The sequence below is a fragment of the Garra rufa genome, chromosome 11, assembly GCF_049309525.1.
Source record: "Garra rufa chromosome 11, GarRuf1.0, whole genome shotgun sequence".
NCBI classification, from domain to species: Eukaryota; Metazoa; Chordata; class Actinopteri; order Cypriniformes; family Cyprinidae; genus Garra; species Garra rufa.
Window position 1 is genome coordinate 14,653,369 of NC_133371.1, and position 15,896 is coordinate 14,669,264.

Genomic DNA, 15,896 nt, shown 5'->3' on the forward strand with positions numbered 1-15,896 from the left:
CCATTATAACAAACCATGTTAAGCTTTTTCCTGTATGGAGTTCTATAGGGAGAAAAACGTGATATTATTCACTTTATATGCTGAATAAGAGCTCATTCTTTTGACAGCAGAAAGTGTTTATTATAAGTAAAATTTTAAGCCACGTTAAGCTTTTTTTTGTATAATGGACTTCTATGGGGGCGATCACTTTATATGCTGAATGAGAGCTCGTTCTTTTGAGAGCAGCAAGTGTTTATTATAAGTGAAATTTAACAGAAGTTTGGTCTTCCCTGGTCGCTGTTGAGGTAAGTTAAACCACGTTAAGCAGTTTCCTTATAATGGGCTTCTATGGGGGAGAAAACGCTTAACGTGATATTATTGTCACGGTACAATAAAAGGAAGGAAGCAAATGCAGGTGAAAGTGAACGTTTATTGAAACACAGACAGGTGAACAAACTTCCAGGTGCAGTGGGCGCTCTCGGCTGGGTGGAACAGGGACTCGATGGCAGGTGCAGACGTGTAGTGAAGATCCCGTGGTGATGATGATGACTCCGAACACGAACAGACGAAATACAAATCCACACAGAACACGATCCAGACAATCCAAGGTGACGAACATCCAAGAAGAACTATCGACAGAGGAGATGTGTGTGAGATGTGTATAAATAGCCAGCAGTGATGTGAGACACCTGTGAGGACTGATTGGCAGCTGCGCTGAATGAGCATGATTAACAACACAGACAGACACATGATCACGAGACAGAGCACATGGCATGATAAACAACACAGACAAACACATGATCACAAGACATGAGAACACGGCAGATGTATGAACCGTGACAGTACCCCCTCCCCTAGGAACGTCCCCTGACGTTCCCAGACTCCTTTACCTGCTGATTGAAGTCATCAATAAGGGAGTGATCCAGTATGTCCCTGGCAGGTACCCAACTTCTCTCCTCCGGACCGTAACCTTCCCAGTCCACCAAGTACTGAAATCCGCGTCCCCTCCGCCTCGAGTCCAGAATGCGATTGACCGAATAGGTTGGTTCCCCGTCTACGAGTCGCGGCGGTGGGGGAACCGGGACAGGCGGATTAATGCGTGCAAAAAAACCGGGTTTAATTTTGGATACGTGGAACACGGGATGGATTCTCCTGTACACTGGAGGGAGATTGAGGCGGACTGTCACCGGACTAATGATCTTGGTGACAGCAAACGGGCCAATGAATTTGGGAGCAAGTTTATTCGATATAGATCGGAGAGGAATGTCCTTGGTAGAAAGCCACACTTTGGAACCGACGACGTATACGGGAGGCCTAGACCGGTGGCGATCGGCTTTAGCCTTGGTGCGCGCTCCCACCTGGACCAAAGTCTCACGGGCTCTGGTCCAGGTACGATGGCACCTCTGGACAAAGGCGTGAGCAGAGGGGACCGCGACTTCGGATTCCAGACTGGGAAAAATAGGTGGCTGGTACCCTAAACTACATTCAAATGGGGATAGGCCCGTGGCTGATACTGGCAAGGAATTGTGGGCGTACTCCACCATAGAAAGCTGCTGACTCCAGGAGGAAGGATTTCTAGCGACCATACATCGTAATGCCCTCTCCAGATCTTGGTTGGCTCTCTCAGTTTGCCCATTGCTTTGAGGATGGAACCCCGAAGAGAGACTAACAGTGGCCCCCAAAAGCCTACAAAATTCTCGCCAAAATTTGGACACAAATTGGGGTCCTCTGTCGGAGACCACGTCTGTCGGTAGGCCATGTAACCGAAAGACTTGGTCCACGACTGCCAACGCTGTCTCCTTGGCTGAAGGTAATTTGGGCAAGGGAATGAAATGAACCGCCTTCGAGAATCGGTCCACCACGGTCAAAACTACCGTGTTACCCTGGGAGGGTGGGAGGGCGGTGACAAAATCTAGTGCGATGTGGGACCAGGGTCTCGAAGGGATTGGCAGCGGTTGTAGGAGCCCGTCTGGGGGTCTGTTAGAAGTCTTACCAGTGGCACAAACTGAGCAAGCCAAAACAAAACTGCGAACATCACGAGCCATAAGTGGCCACCAAAATCTTTGCTTAACCAAATGTAAGGTGCGACTTACCCCTGGATGACACGCCACATTGGAACAATGTCCCCACTGGATAACTTCGGACCGTAGACTTTCTGGCACAAACAAACGGTTAGGTGGGCAACCGGCCGGAGGCATTACCCCATGTAAGGCTGTCTTAACCTTCGATTCGACCTCCCAATTGAGGGCAGAGACAATAAGTGTCTCGGTAAAAATACCCTCGGGAGTGGACAGGCGATCGGAACGGTCAAAAATACGAGATAAAGAATCGGGTTTCACGTTCTTGAAACCCGGGCGGTACGACAGAGTAAAATCAAAACGTCCGAAAAAAAGTGCCCACCTGGCCTGCCTAGAGTTCAGTCTTTTAGCCGTTCTAATGTATTCTAGGTTCTTGTGATCCGTCCAAACGATGAAAGGTACCCCTGACCCTTCCAACCAGTGGCGCCATTCTTCCAATGCTAGTTTGACTGCCAACAGCTCTCTGTTGCCAATATCATAATTTGACTCGGCTGGCGACATGCGATGAGAATAAAACGCGCAGGGATGCATCTTGTCGTCCGTGGGTGAGCGCTGGGAAAGCACCGCACCTACCCCCACCTCTGATGCGTCGACCTCCACCACGAACTGACGTGAGGGATCAGGGGTGATCAGAATGGGGGGCGAAACAAAGCGGCTCTTGAGGTTGGCAAACGCCGCTTGCGCGGCGTTTGACCACCTGAACGCCGTTCTGGGGGAGGTCAAGGCAGTCAGAGGTGCGGCTAGTTGGCTGTAATTGCGAATAAAACGCCGGTAAAAATTGGCGAAGCCCAGAAACCTCTGTAGGGCCTTACGGGAATCTGGATTTGGCCAATCAACCACAGCCTTAACTTTCTCGGGATCCATGCGCATACCCTCAGCCGACACGATGTACCCTAAGAAAGGAACAGACTGTGCATGAAAATCGCATTTCTCCGCCTTAACAAAAAGCCCATTCTCTAGCAGCCTCTGAAGCACTCGTCTGACATGTTTCACATGTTCCTGGAGAGAAGAAGAAAAAATCAATATGTCGTCCAGGTAGACATATATGAACTGATCGACCATATCTTGCAACACGTCATTAACGAGTGCCTGGAAGACCCCTGGGGAGTTGGACAGCCCGAAGGGCATGACCGAATATTCAAAGTGCCCCCTGGGGGTGTTGAAGGCGGTCTTCCATTCATCACCCCTCCTGATGCGGACCAAATGATAAGCATTCCTTAAGTCCAATTTAGTGAAGACCGACGCTCCCTGCAACCTCTCAAAGGCTGAAGATATTAACGGCAAAGGATAGGTATTCTTTACCGTAATATTGTTCAGCCCTCGGTAATCAATGCAAGGTCGCAGAGAACCGTCCTTCTTCCCCACAAAAAAGAACCCCGCCCCCGCTGGTGAAGAGGAGGGGCGAATGAACCCCGCTGCTAGAGAATCAGAAATATATTTCTCCATAGCCTCTCTCTCAGGGACTGAGAGTGAATAAAGTTTGCCCTTAGGCGGAGATGTACCTGGCAGTAACTCTATCGCACAGTCATAGGGACGATGAGGAGGAAGAGAAGCAGCCCGAGACTTACTGAACACTTCCTTCAGGTCGAGGTACTCCGCGGGCACGTTACACAGATCCGCCGCCTTCTCCTGAAACACAGAGCTAGAAACAGACGGACAAGCAGACACAAGACAAGACTCATGACACTTAATGCTCCACTCAGACACAGACTTGAGCTGCCAATCAATCCTGGGGTTGTGTTTGATGAGCCAGGGATGTCCTAAGACCACTGGTGCGAGGGGGGAGTCCAAGATGTAGAAGGTGATACTCTCACGGTGGTTGCCTGACACCGTGAGAGTGACGGGTTCCGTGACGAAGGTGATGGGGGGAAGAATCTGGCCATTGAGTGCGTAGACGGAAATGGAACTCTTGATGGGAAGGAGGGGAACAAGATGACGACGTGCAAATGAAAAATCCATAAAATTACCTTCTGCCCCCGAATCCACTAGTGCAGTGCAGTGGTTCTCCTGGTGATGCCATCGGAGTCTAATCGGGAGGAGGGTGGATGATGAGCTGGACGAGGTCTTGGCAGCGGAGATCCCACCCGACAGTAGCCTCAGTCTTACTGTCGGGCTGGCCCTTTTACGGGGCAGCTAAATGCCAGGTGTCCCGCTGCCCCACAGTACAGGCATAAGCCCTGGGATCTCCGCCTCTCCTTCTCCTCCCGACTAATCCGAGCTCGACCCATCTGACACATGATCACGAGACAGAGCACATGGCATGATAAACAACACAGACAAACACATGATCACAAGACATGAGAACACGGCAGATGTATGAACCGTGACAATTATTCACTTTATCTGTGGAATAAGGGCTCGTTCTTTTGATAGTAGTTAGTACTTTGTTCCAAGTAAGGTTTGACAGAAATTTGGGGTTTCCTGGTCGTTTTTTACGTACGTTAAGCGTTTTAGAATGTCCCGGATAAACTCTTAGTGGAAAAATGTATATCCTTTATCCAATTTGTTCCTCTTTTTGACGGAGTTTTCCTCCACGACTCTTATCACGTCGGCAAAAGTTATCTTTGGCAAACCGGTGAGGGAAGTTGTGTAGACTCTCTCCATTTTAATTTTAAATTACCCGGCTTTCTGCTGTGTTGACATTACACAGGAAGTCTGCATACCCTGCGATTGCGTATTTCCGGTTTCTGTGAGAAAGGTCTATAAAGCACAATAGATGGTTTAGAACTTTAAATATTTATTGCACAGACCACAACTCGTCAACAAATAAGTCTAAATATAAATTATGCTTCTGAAGAAATGTACCAAAAACAAACAAATAATAATAATTATTATTAAATTAATTTTGTGTCGGCATGTGACGATGTGAGGTGCTTCAGTAGATTTGAATTACTTGTCACCGACGCAGAGAGACTCTTTTTTTCCTGGGCAAAAGTTGCACGTTACAAAAAAATTTTTGCTTTTCACCTCAGCGAGTGCTTATACTTCCAGTTTGCAAAAACTACCTTTGAACTTGTTGGACTTGCCATCGTTGTGAGTCCTGGATGTTGGTGTGTGCGACTGACCGTGCGTGTACTTCAGTGTGCGTGTGCTTCACCCGCACTACTCTGCCTCTGATTGGCAAATAATGGAAATTTACTCAATCTAAGCCAATCATCGCGTTCTCAGTTACACCACGTTTACAGACACACCAGAGCCATAGAGAAACAGAGTTACGACACTCCCATAGGCTTCCATAGGAACTGAGGAATGCGGAAGTAAAGCGTGTCATGGAGCGGCCAATAGTTCCAAACAACCAATAGCTCCTCCATAGAAGCCCATTCATTTCAGCGTTTCTCAAGCACAGTCGCCGGTAAATTGAAGAAATTACTGCATTTTTTAACATTTTAACGCATCAGTTGACCTCTCGGAAAACTGACCAGTAGTGGTATTTTATGAAGCGTGTTATAGTTAATGTTTATCGTTAAAAAATAAACAGTTAAGGCCCTTTCACACGGGACGCGGCAAGCGGTGAAATCGCCGCGCGGCTGCCGCCTTCTCTTGTAGTGAAAGCATTTTGTGCAGTTGAGGCGGTGTTCGCGACGCGGTCTGGGGGCGGACGTTGCCATAGTTACAGTTGCTTAAAAGTCTAAATAAAACGGAAAATTGTGTTTGTGTCATTCTGTCATTAATTATTGTCATTATTATTATTCAAACTTTTGAAAGATATAGTTTATTATAACACCACGCATAATAATGTATTGTTTGGACACTTTGTACATATTTGTATTTTTACCTGGCAAACTAACTCGTGTGCTCACCCCAAATATGAGATTTTAGATGATTCATACAGTTCTGGGAAATCCAGCACACTTAAAACAATCTTCTCCTCTATTTTCAACTATCCGTTATAAATTCAGTTAAATATTCTATGATTGGTTTTTAATAATCTGTTCACTGATTGGTTAAAGCCGACGCGGCTGCCGCTGCCGCTCACAAAAAGATAAAATATTTTTATCTTTGGCGGCACCTGCCGCGAAGCGCCGTGCCCGTGGAAGCGGCATGATTTTGGGTGCACGAGCACCGCTTGCGCTCCGCCTCCGCGCCGCCAGCGAAACCGCCCGCGGTTTGCCGCTTGCCGCATGTCTCCCATTGAAAATGAACTAGACACTCGCGACTGCCGCGTCCCGTGTGAAAGGGCCTTTATACTGTAAATGCAGTTAGATAACGAGAAAAACACCGCAATAGCGACCATAACCAGATACTAGTTGTCATATTTTTACGTTTTTAGTCTTTCTGCGATCTTTCTCTCACTGTAGGAGGTTGAATGAGTTTCAGTAAAGACTGCATTCAAGAAATACGATAAAAATGTATGCTGAATACAATTGGTTGCCTTGTGCCTTCTGTTTTCATCTTTTCTATTGTGTTAAATGCAATTTTTGCTTGCCTTTTATAATATTCACTTATGCTGTATATTTGAATATCATAAAATAACACGAGTAAATTACTTTTTTTATTTAACATTAAATCGTTAAATCGAAACATATAAAAAAGAGAGTGTTTGATCATGTCCAAATACACATTCAACTGTATTTTACCTTAAATATCACACTAACTATAATATAAATACTATATTACAAAATGTTATCTTTTAAATGGTCAGGATCATTATTGCACATACTGTATTATTTAGTACAAAAAAAGCTTCTCAAAATATTAACTAAATAGAACTGAACTATATATATTACAATTATTTAATTGAATAAAAGTTACACTTAAGGTGTTTGGTCACATTTGACTGCCAAAAAGTATGAGAACATATTAATTATGTCTCTTTATCACTCCCCAGAATAAAATGCGATTGTAAAGCGTATTCAAAGAAGTTATCATTACACAATCAATGCACATTATGTGTTAATAATTACTCGAAATTGCTGCAAATATAGTAAAACTGTTGTCTATCCTGCTTAGACCCATTCAAACACATTGACAGCGCCAGGGGCGGTTCTAGAGGCGGGGCCATAGGGGCCCTGGCCCCTTCTGAAATCTGATTGGCCCCTGATTGGCCCCCCTTCCATCAATCGTCGACGAGAAGAGTACCGGAGAATTCTTCACAACGATTACAGATGCAATTCCACCCCCAAACAATTGGCGGCAGTAATGTGTCGATGCAACTTGGGAGAAGAAGCAGAGGTCTTGGCTTTATACATTAGGTGCGTTCGAGATGCACTACACTAGCCTGCCGCCGGCTGGCGAGAGCAGCCGCTTGCAGTCGGGGGAGGAGTAAAGAGGCGGCCGTCAGGTCGGACCTGGGTCGGACACTTATAGCGGATGAACCGGTATTCCAAACATACACTTAAAAAAGGAATAAAGAAAAAGAAGAAATGAAACTACATAAGATAAATAAATAAAATAAATAATTTATTCTATACAATCATTTTGCTTTTTTGTTGATCAGTATGTGAGTTACTTTAATGTAATGCAATATGACGTTTATTATTTGTATCTTGGTTTTGTAGTTAGCTATAGGACATTATTCAAATATAAGCAGTTTATTCAGTGTAGTGAAGCCTCTCACAGCATCCATTAAAAAACGGCCTCTGGTTGACCAGTTTTTTTTTTTTTTTCAAACTTTAACTCTTATACAATAAGAATGTATATTATTTACCATATCGCCTAATCTTCATTTTCATCATTAATGTTTTGTTTGAATATCAGATATTCGATATAAAGATTGATTACATACAGGAACTTTTTTAGTATTTTTAACTTGAAGATAATTCTTGGTGAGTCACAAATCCTCGTTTGTCAAAATATGAAAGGATATTTAGCTGCTGCTCTCACTTATTTTAGGTTTGTTAACTAAATTGTGGAAGGAGCACTGGAAGCACTGTCGAAGTAACCAATAAACTTGTAAGCAATGTTAACATGTTTTTGCTAAGATAGTGCTAGCAAAGATTCTGTAGTTAACTTGATCAAACCAGTCCCTCCAGGATTTCACGATTTTTTTGTGTGATTTTTGCAATCAAAATGACTGATTTTGTGGTGGTAATTTGAAAAAATTTGCGATTTTTATATTTTATAATTAGGACATCAAATTTACCTTAATAGTATTATGTCAGATGCAATAGTCGTACGACACAAATCACAAACAAAATGCATAAAGCTTTTTTATTTTGGTCCAATCAAATTTTCATCAAATTAACTTTTAAAACAACATATGGACAATTTTTCTACTTGACCTATGTAAATATGAACAGCAGGTGTAGTGATTTATACTGTAGAACTGTGTGTAAATCCTGAGTTGAGGGGTCCTGAGCTGCAGAAGGCAACCACGTAGAGTGTACTGTATGAGATGTTTAAGCTGGGAGGTATAAATATAATTATAAATATAATTAATTAATCGCTGTGATGTACTTTAGTGTGTGTGTGTGTGTGTGTGTGTGTGTGTGTGTGTGTGTGTGTGTGTGTGTGTGTGTGTGTGTGTGTGTGTGATTTGCATTGTGTCCTAAAGGACACAGTATAAATAAATGAAAAAAATAATTAAGAACTTTACTGGCTCATAATTTTTTATTAGAGCGATTGAAAAAGGAATGACTGCCGAAATGTATTTGCACCGTACTGAATAAATTATTTTGTGTGCTTGAATGTACCCTGTACTTGGCCCCTGAATGTAACATGTGGCCCCTTAATGGCCCCTGTTACAGAAAAATCCTAGAACCGCCACTGGACAGCGCGGAGTTGTTTGGAACTATTGAGAGCTCCATGAACCACGTGACCGCGTGGCGGCGAGATCAAAGCGTGTCGCAACTCTCTTTCTATATGGCTCTGAGACACACCAGTCATCATCACTGGTTATGTGTCCCGCCCCGAACACACACAAACACACACACCTCAGAGAAAGAGAGGTCCTATGGCTGAGAGAGACGCTGCTCACATGAAAACCGCTTCAGTGTTCTCAGTTATAGTAACGCGCATTTTAAAGTCAGTAACGGTAACGGCGTTGTAACGGGGGAAACAGTAATTCGTCTGATTACTCGTTACTGAAAAAAGTATCGCCGTTAGTAACGCCGTTTTATTTATAGCGCCGTTATTCCCATCACTGGTCTCCACAATAAACACATCGCGTTCGTCTCCACAGTAAACACACCACGTTCGTCTCTTTACCACAGTAAACACAGTAAACACATCGTGTTCGTCTCTTTACCACAGTAAACACAGTAAACACAACGCGTTCGTATCTCTCTCAGTACTCTACCCTGCCAGTACATATAAAGATAAATCAAAGTGACATTAAGTTTACTAACCATTCAGACACGTCCAGTATAAGCCGTAATTGCCGAACTTCTTTGCAGGTGTCATCTTGTTTCGGTTCCAACTCAATTCAATTTTAAATGGATGGGGTTGTACAGTGTCTTCAAAGCCCCCCAAGTGCCATTTTCCCCCAAACTATACAACTATACCCCAACTGTTGTCTAGGCAACAGACAACAGTTGTGCTCTGTAATGACACGCCCCACAGAACTGAAGGGCGGGGTGAGCAGAGGTTCATATCATTTAAAGGGCCAGGTACTGATATCGCTTGCTGAGAAAAGAGGCATTTTTTACCAAGTAAAATGAGTGTTTTTTTACACTACCATAGAGAATTTTTAATCAAAGTATATTACAAACTTTTCATTTGGACCCTAAAGCATCATATTAACTTGTGGAAAATGTGCATCGGATGACCCCTTTAAGAATCCATCTGGACCATTAGTCATTTGTACTGAATACATTTTTTAAGTAACCCTCCCATTTCTGGTTGGTGTGGCTGTCTGGTCGGTAGCTGCAGGCATGCAGATAGAAGACTGAAGCCATAACATTGCACACCACATTTCTCAGGATTATGTCGTCAGATGAACCTGCTCTCCTTGGCGACACAAAGGCTAAAGGCTTTTCAGATAGATGAGCAAGCTGACATCTTGTGTTTACACACATATACTCACACAGAGGATCTGTTGCTCAGGAGAGTGTTCTAATGTTTTGACAAGAGTAAGGGTGCCTCTTAGACGTTCCCCTGGCTAAGATCCCAGGGAAGTGCCGGTCAAGTTGCGTGAGAAGTGGGTGACTCCCTTGAATGTCACAGTGAAAGACAGCTTCACATTTCCCCTCTCTAATCCACTTGCAAAAAGAAAAAACGACTAGGGCATGGCCCTATCAGAAATGCAAAAGCAAAAGTCATTTAATAACGTTTAAATTTAAATTCTCTGCTAAGTGTTTAATTATTCTGATACTGCTCTTATACCTTCAGGACAGAACAGATGTAAAATGGCAGATAGTCACAGCCACCAGCTGTTGCTTTGTCTTGTTCTAATGTGTATCAATTCATATAGCTTTATTATTTTATCTATGAATACACCAGTAGCGGGGTCATTCCTGTTTCCAGGGTCCTGTTTTCCCCAGATTGCTATGTTCCACACGTTCCCAGGGTTAGGGTCGGGTTAGTGTTAGGGTTAGGCTAACATAGGAACATGGAGTTAACCCTGGGAACAAGCTAGAATCTAAAGCAGACATCTCGACTGAATTATTACAAATTCTATAGAGGTTTCAGATCATGGAATGAAGTGGTATATTTTTGTGGGTACCAGTTCATGTGGAAAAATAAGACAACATTGAGGACTGCAGAATAAAAAATATAGCTATAGACATAAATGTTAAATACAGGAAGACAGAAGCAAGGAGCATAATTAAATGAGTAGCAAAAATAGTGACAGGAGGATAGAACAGGTAGATTGTTTTATGACATTCGAAGAAACATAGGGTTATGTAGAGTATCACAATAAAAGAGCAGATAACACACAAAGAAATAGAGGAAATGAAGCAATGATCTCCACATTTAAGTTCAGACATACAGCTCCTAATACTGTGCAGAATAAGGAAACATGACACAAGAAAATGTGAGCTGAGAATATGTGATGATGATCTGTCCTAAATATGAAAACGAAAGAAAGAAACTGATTTCTAAACTTAAGAAAACTAAAATGAATTCTGAATTAACAAACGTTTTGAAAAGAAATTCAAAAGATAAGAGAATATAGTTTTGTTCACAATTCAGTTGAGAAAGGTTATTAAATCTGTTCCACACTCCTAACCAGTTGGTGGTGGTATTACGCCTTACTTTTTATGCCAAATGGCACTAAATTTGAGAAGAAGAACACCAGCAACATAGAGCCCTTGGAAAATAGATATGCTTCCATTATAGCAGTAGCTGACAAGCAGTTAAGCAAGTGATGGTCTTAATGTGATCTAAAGGAGGTATCTGCCCTGCTAAAAATACCAACTTTTGCTATTTATGCTGGTTAGTTCTGGTTTGAGGCTCATGAAACCACAAAGCCATGCTGATTGCTAGTAAGACTGTGTTAAGACTTCATCTTTCCAATGAAACTGTAGCTAGTTGAGATGCCGATGGGCGCCAGCTATAGCTAGCTTCCTAGTCATTCTATTTTACTAGGACAGTCCCATTGATATATGAGGTATCTCTTCTAGTATGGGGTCCTATGAAGTTTCTCCAAGTTTTATAACATTGCAATTTTAAAAATTTCAGGATATCAGATGGTTCGAGGTTTAATCAGTTGCTCTATTGGATTTGTGTCTTTGATATGAGGAAGTGTGTGTGCTGAAAATGCTGTAATGTCACTGACAGTGGATGTTATAAACTCTCTCTTGAATTGAGAGTACCTGATGGGGGAGAGGATCTGCTGCCCCCTGCTGCTCATTTCACCGAATCTCACTTCAAGTTGTAGGCTATTAATTTGTGTTGCGCTTTTCACAATACACATTGTTTCAAAGCAGCTTTACAGAAAGTTATATTTTAACTTATATATTGCGTAAAATGTGATTAAACATCGGCTATATTGCATTACATATATAGTCAATTATAATCATATACCCATTCACCGTTTAGTGTAGTTTTTCATGTGCTGATATTTCTTATTTTGTATGAAGAGAACTGGCACTTAATGTGGGGTCCGCCCGACCCCTGAGAGCAGGTGCTCGTTACCCCTCCCCCTTCTCCTTACTATGCTGAAGTGTTATCTCATGAATATCAATTTAGTCACGCTGACGTAGCTACGTAGCATGCTGTCACGCACCCTACTTGATGTAGGAGGATTGGTTACGTCGTTCCCCTGAGGCGGGAAACTCCTCACGCAAGCCCTGCCCACATTAGACAGGAAGCTCCTCCCCTCACCGGCTCCGCTCGTCTCTCCGTCGACGAGTGTCAACAATGTACTGCCGAGCGCTGTGATACGATGGATAAACGCGTCTCCTTTCCATTTATAATACGGAAATAGGATTTTACTCTCTTTACAGGTGAGAAGATTGTATGTTTATTTATTTATTATAGCGCTTTAAAAGACTGATAGTGTAAACAGTGGCTTTATATAAGGGAGAGAGAAGGAACCGTCGCAGTATAAAGAGAGTCAGAGCTCAACGAGAGCGTGCGTGTGTATTGTGTGTGCGCGCTGGCGCGCGTGTGTGTATTGTTTAATATGTGTGTGTGTTTGTTTGTTTGTGTGTGTGTGTGTGTTTGCTTTCATTACGCGTACAAATAAACATTTAATCTTCTCAATAGGGTCTAACTAGCTTTATTCTTTCTGAAAATAAGCCTATGTGTTAGAGTAGCGATTATTAGAGTCATAACCAGGGCTGTGTCTCAAAACCTAGTCAGCTCCCTTTCTAGACAGCAGCAATTTAGGGCGTCATGAGTCAGCGACTGATGCTGCTGCTATGATGTCCCAAAAGGCAGCTTTCTAGGATGAGAGTTAACTGGGTTTTGAAACACAGCCCATATATTCCACTCGCTGTACACATAATTATCATATATCATTAACAGTAAGGTTATTCATGCTCATTAATAATTCATTGCGTGAATGGTATCTAATAAACCTACTGTTTTTTATATTTGAAGTGTTTTTAAGTGTTTTGTTCATCTTAGCCAAAAGCCCATGCCCTTATTTATTTATACATTCATACATACATATCTACCTACATACCTACCTGGGCTTTTGGCTCATGTGCCCTGATACACACTGAGAGATAGTCTCATAATAATACTGCATTCATGCAGGATATGCTGGAGATTTTTGTTTCTTGTGGACATTGAGTTCATTCATTTACATATCGTAACTCAGCATTCTTGAAAAGCATCCTGGTCACGTCATCTGTTTTCTTTAGCATTCTCTTACTGTTGTGTACATAAAGGGCTACCACAATATTTTTAGCAGTCCATAATTTGGTAAATGCTTAGTTATTTGTTTGTGGAAAATAGAGTCTCTTCTGATTTTGTTCTTCTATCCTTTCTTCCAATGACTATTAACTGGTTTGTGTTGTTGTAATGCCGCTTATCACTTTTTGAACGAGATGACGGTTTGTCGGCAGTAAAAGGCAGCTGTGGATCTTGTAAAAGTAATTAAGCCTGCCGCTGTAATCTCTGGTGTTTACATTCAGCGCCTAAAGAAAAAGACTGACCCAGTTTTGCATGTCCTCATCACAACCAAATCCTTGAAAAGACTTCCAGTAGAGCGGTCGCTAACACACCCCTGCGTTTGCATGTGTTTCCATAGCCCTATGCTGGAGGAGGCACGGCACATTTGCCTTTTTTGAACTCGCATTTGACTAACTCTCAAAGCCATGACCTTACTCTGATGGCAGTATGAAAGGGTGCAGAACAGCACTTCGGAGCAGCTTTCTTTATGAGATGTACACCAGAACCGCAGGCGGATTTGATTGTAATGAGGCAGTGTTCCTACCAAGGTTTTTTTTTCTTCTTATGGACAACAGATTTTCTGAAATAATTGGGATGGGTATTCTCTTCGGGTGCCCGCGTGGGGGTCCTCACGCTTGTCGACGGACGCTCTTGTGTAGAAGGATCAACAGGAAGTGGCAGAGCAGCTGTGTCAACATGTCGTAAAGCACCTGTCTGCTGTGGGCCGTTGCAGAGGGCAAACCCCCGCTGAAAAGCTCACAGACACCCCCTGCTGCCCTCTCGAACCCTTGTCCCCTCCCTCTTGCTCCTTTTTTTGTAACGCTTAGCATTTATCCTGATGGAACCAAATGAGCGCTCTCATCCGTGTCCTGTGGTCTCTGGGCACACTATCCTTTATGTCTCTTTATTGCTAACAGGCTGATTTTTTCAATGGCCAATACTGTACCTAGAAAATGAGATGCCTATTGAATGTCCAGTTGTGTCCATAATGTGCAAGACTTCCGATTCATTAGCGATATATATGTCAATTTTTAGGAGAATAACAAAGTGCAGTAAATAGACCAAATGCCAGTAAAAACACCAGAAGCCTCACATAAAGAAGTTACTGAAGGCTTGAAGGATATCCTGCTCCTGGATGACCTGCTCCTGGAGGGCCAGTTTCCAGCCGCCTTCAACACACCTGCCTAGTCATCCTAAAGGCCTTGATTAACTGGACCAGGTGTGCTTACTTAGGGTTAGAGGTTAAACGTTGGAGAAAGGTGGAATTCCGGGAGCAGTATTGGAGTGAAATTAAACATAATTTCATAGAGTTTTCTCAATATATACAAAGAGTGTTTGGAATCACAAAGCAATAATTAGCAATAAAGCTAAAAAGGTCAAGTTGAATACAGTGAAATGCAAGCAGATGAGCTTTCTGCAGTGGAAACAGTGTTTTGTATATTTCACACCTCTAGCCTCGCTGTCTTTTGTTAACCGCGAGACACTTTCAGTATAACTTTTGACAGACTTCCCCTTTTCTTCTCTGTGTTTGCGTTTGATGTTCTGAGTCTCAACAGATATCTACAGTTAGTATCTACATTTGATAGGATTCAATGTGTTTTACTTTCACTCATCCAACCATTAAACATCAGCTGTTATATGAACAGCGTAAGCTAGAGGCATAACCATGTGCTTTCAAAACGCCTGCCTTCATATTCTGTAATGTAAATTAGTAAACATGAGAAGAAAGGCATTGTAACCGAAAGCTCTTTTATATGGTTATGTTTCTAGTTTCACACTGTCCTCCGATCTTTTCCCCTCATGCAGTCCTCACCTATATGTGTGATAGCGCCCTCTGGGGGTTGTGTTTGACCACAGTGAGAACACTTATTTTCTCATTTTGTGCGGCTGTACCAAACCACATAGCGTAGGTATGAATAGAAACCAGCTAAGTGAGCACTTCCTGTGCAAGCTGTAGCTACAAGGCAGTCACACAACAGACCACACGCGCGCTCAAGCAACCGTCAGTTACATATCGTTCAATCTCGTGACGACCTCAGCTCACAGAGAGAGTCTACTCTGATTTGCCTATCCGCCCTAGTCAAACACAGACCTAGCCTTGCATATGCAAATGCTTAGGCATGCTGGGTAATGTTCAGGGCGGGCGGTGACGGGCGTCCCCGGCTCACAGCTGTTATCTGATGTTATCTTTGACACCAGATCGGCCTCGACATGTTGCAGCATTCAGCATCCGCGACCTGGAAACCAGACCTTTTAACTGTCAGCACCTTCGTATCAGACTCAGCAGTGTTGTGTGTCACTAAAACATGCCAGAGAAATCATGTTTTCAAGGGTGAATTTGATATGGTGTAATACAACAGTAAACAAAAGCTTTTAAAATTTAACTGCTCAGTTTGATAGAATGTTAAGCTGCCTTCACTACATCAGCAGATGTAATGAATGGGGCAAACAACGTTATTACATTCGTATAAACGTTTACGAAAACAAAACGTTTCCTAGGGCAGCCTGATAGAAGTAAAAATAAATACATAATAAAATACAAGTTAAAAAAATTGGGGATTTCAGTACTTATCTTGAAAGGGTTTACCTACAAGTTTGTTTGTTTATTTTTATATA

At 42.7% G+C, this 15,896-nt stretch overlaps 1 protein-coding gene across 3 annotated transcripts in view; it reads left to right on the forward strand.

Moving 5' to 3' along the window:
- gse1b (Gse1 coiled-coil protein b) overlaps nucleotides 1-15,896 on the forward strand; it is a 104,406-nt gene that overhangs the window by 30,556 nt on the left and 57,954 nt on the right. Inside the window, exon 1 of one of the 3 annotated variants that reach the window (XM_073850364.1) lies at nucleotides 12,283-12,385. The exons of the other annotated variants lie outside the window; for them this stretch is intronic. The gene's annotated coding sequence lies outside the window, so the exon portion shown is untranslated. Of the gene's footprint in view, nucleotides 1-12,282; nucleotides 12,386-15,896 lie in introns of those variants that run through there. 3 annotated transcript variants of the gene reach the window in all.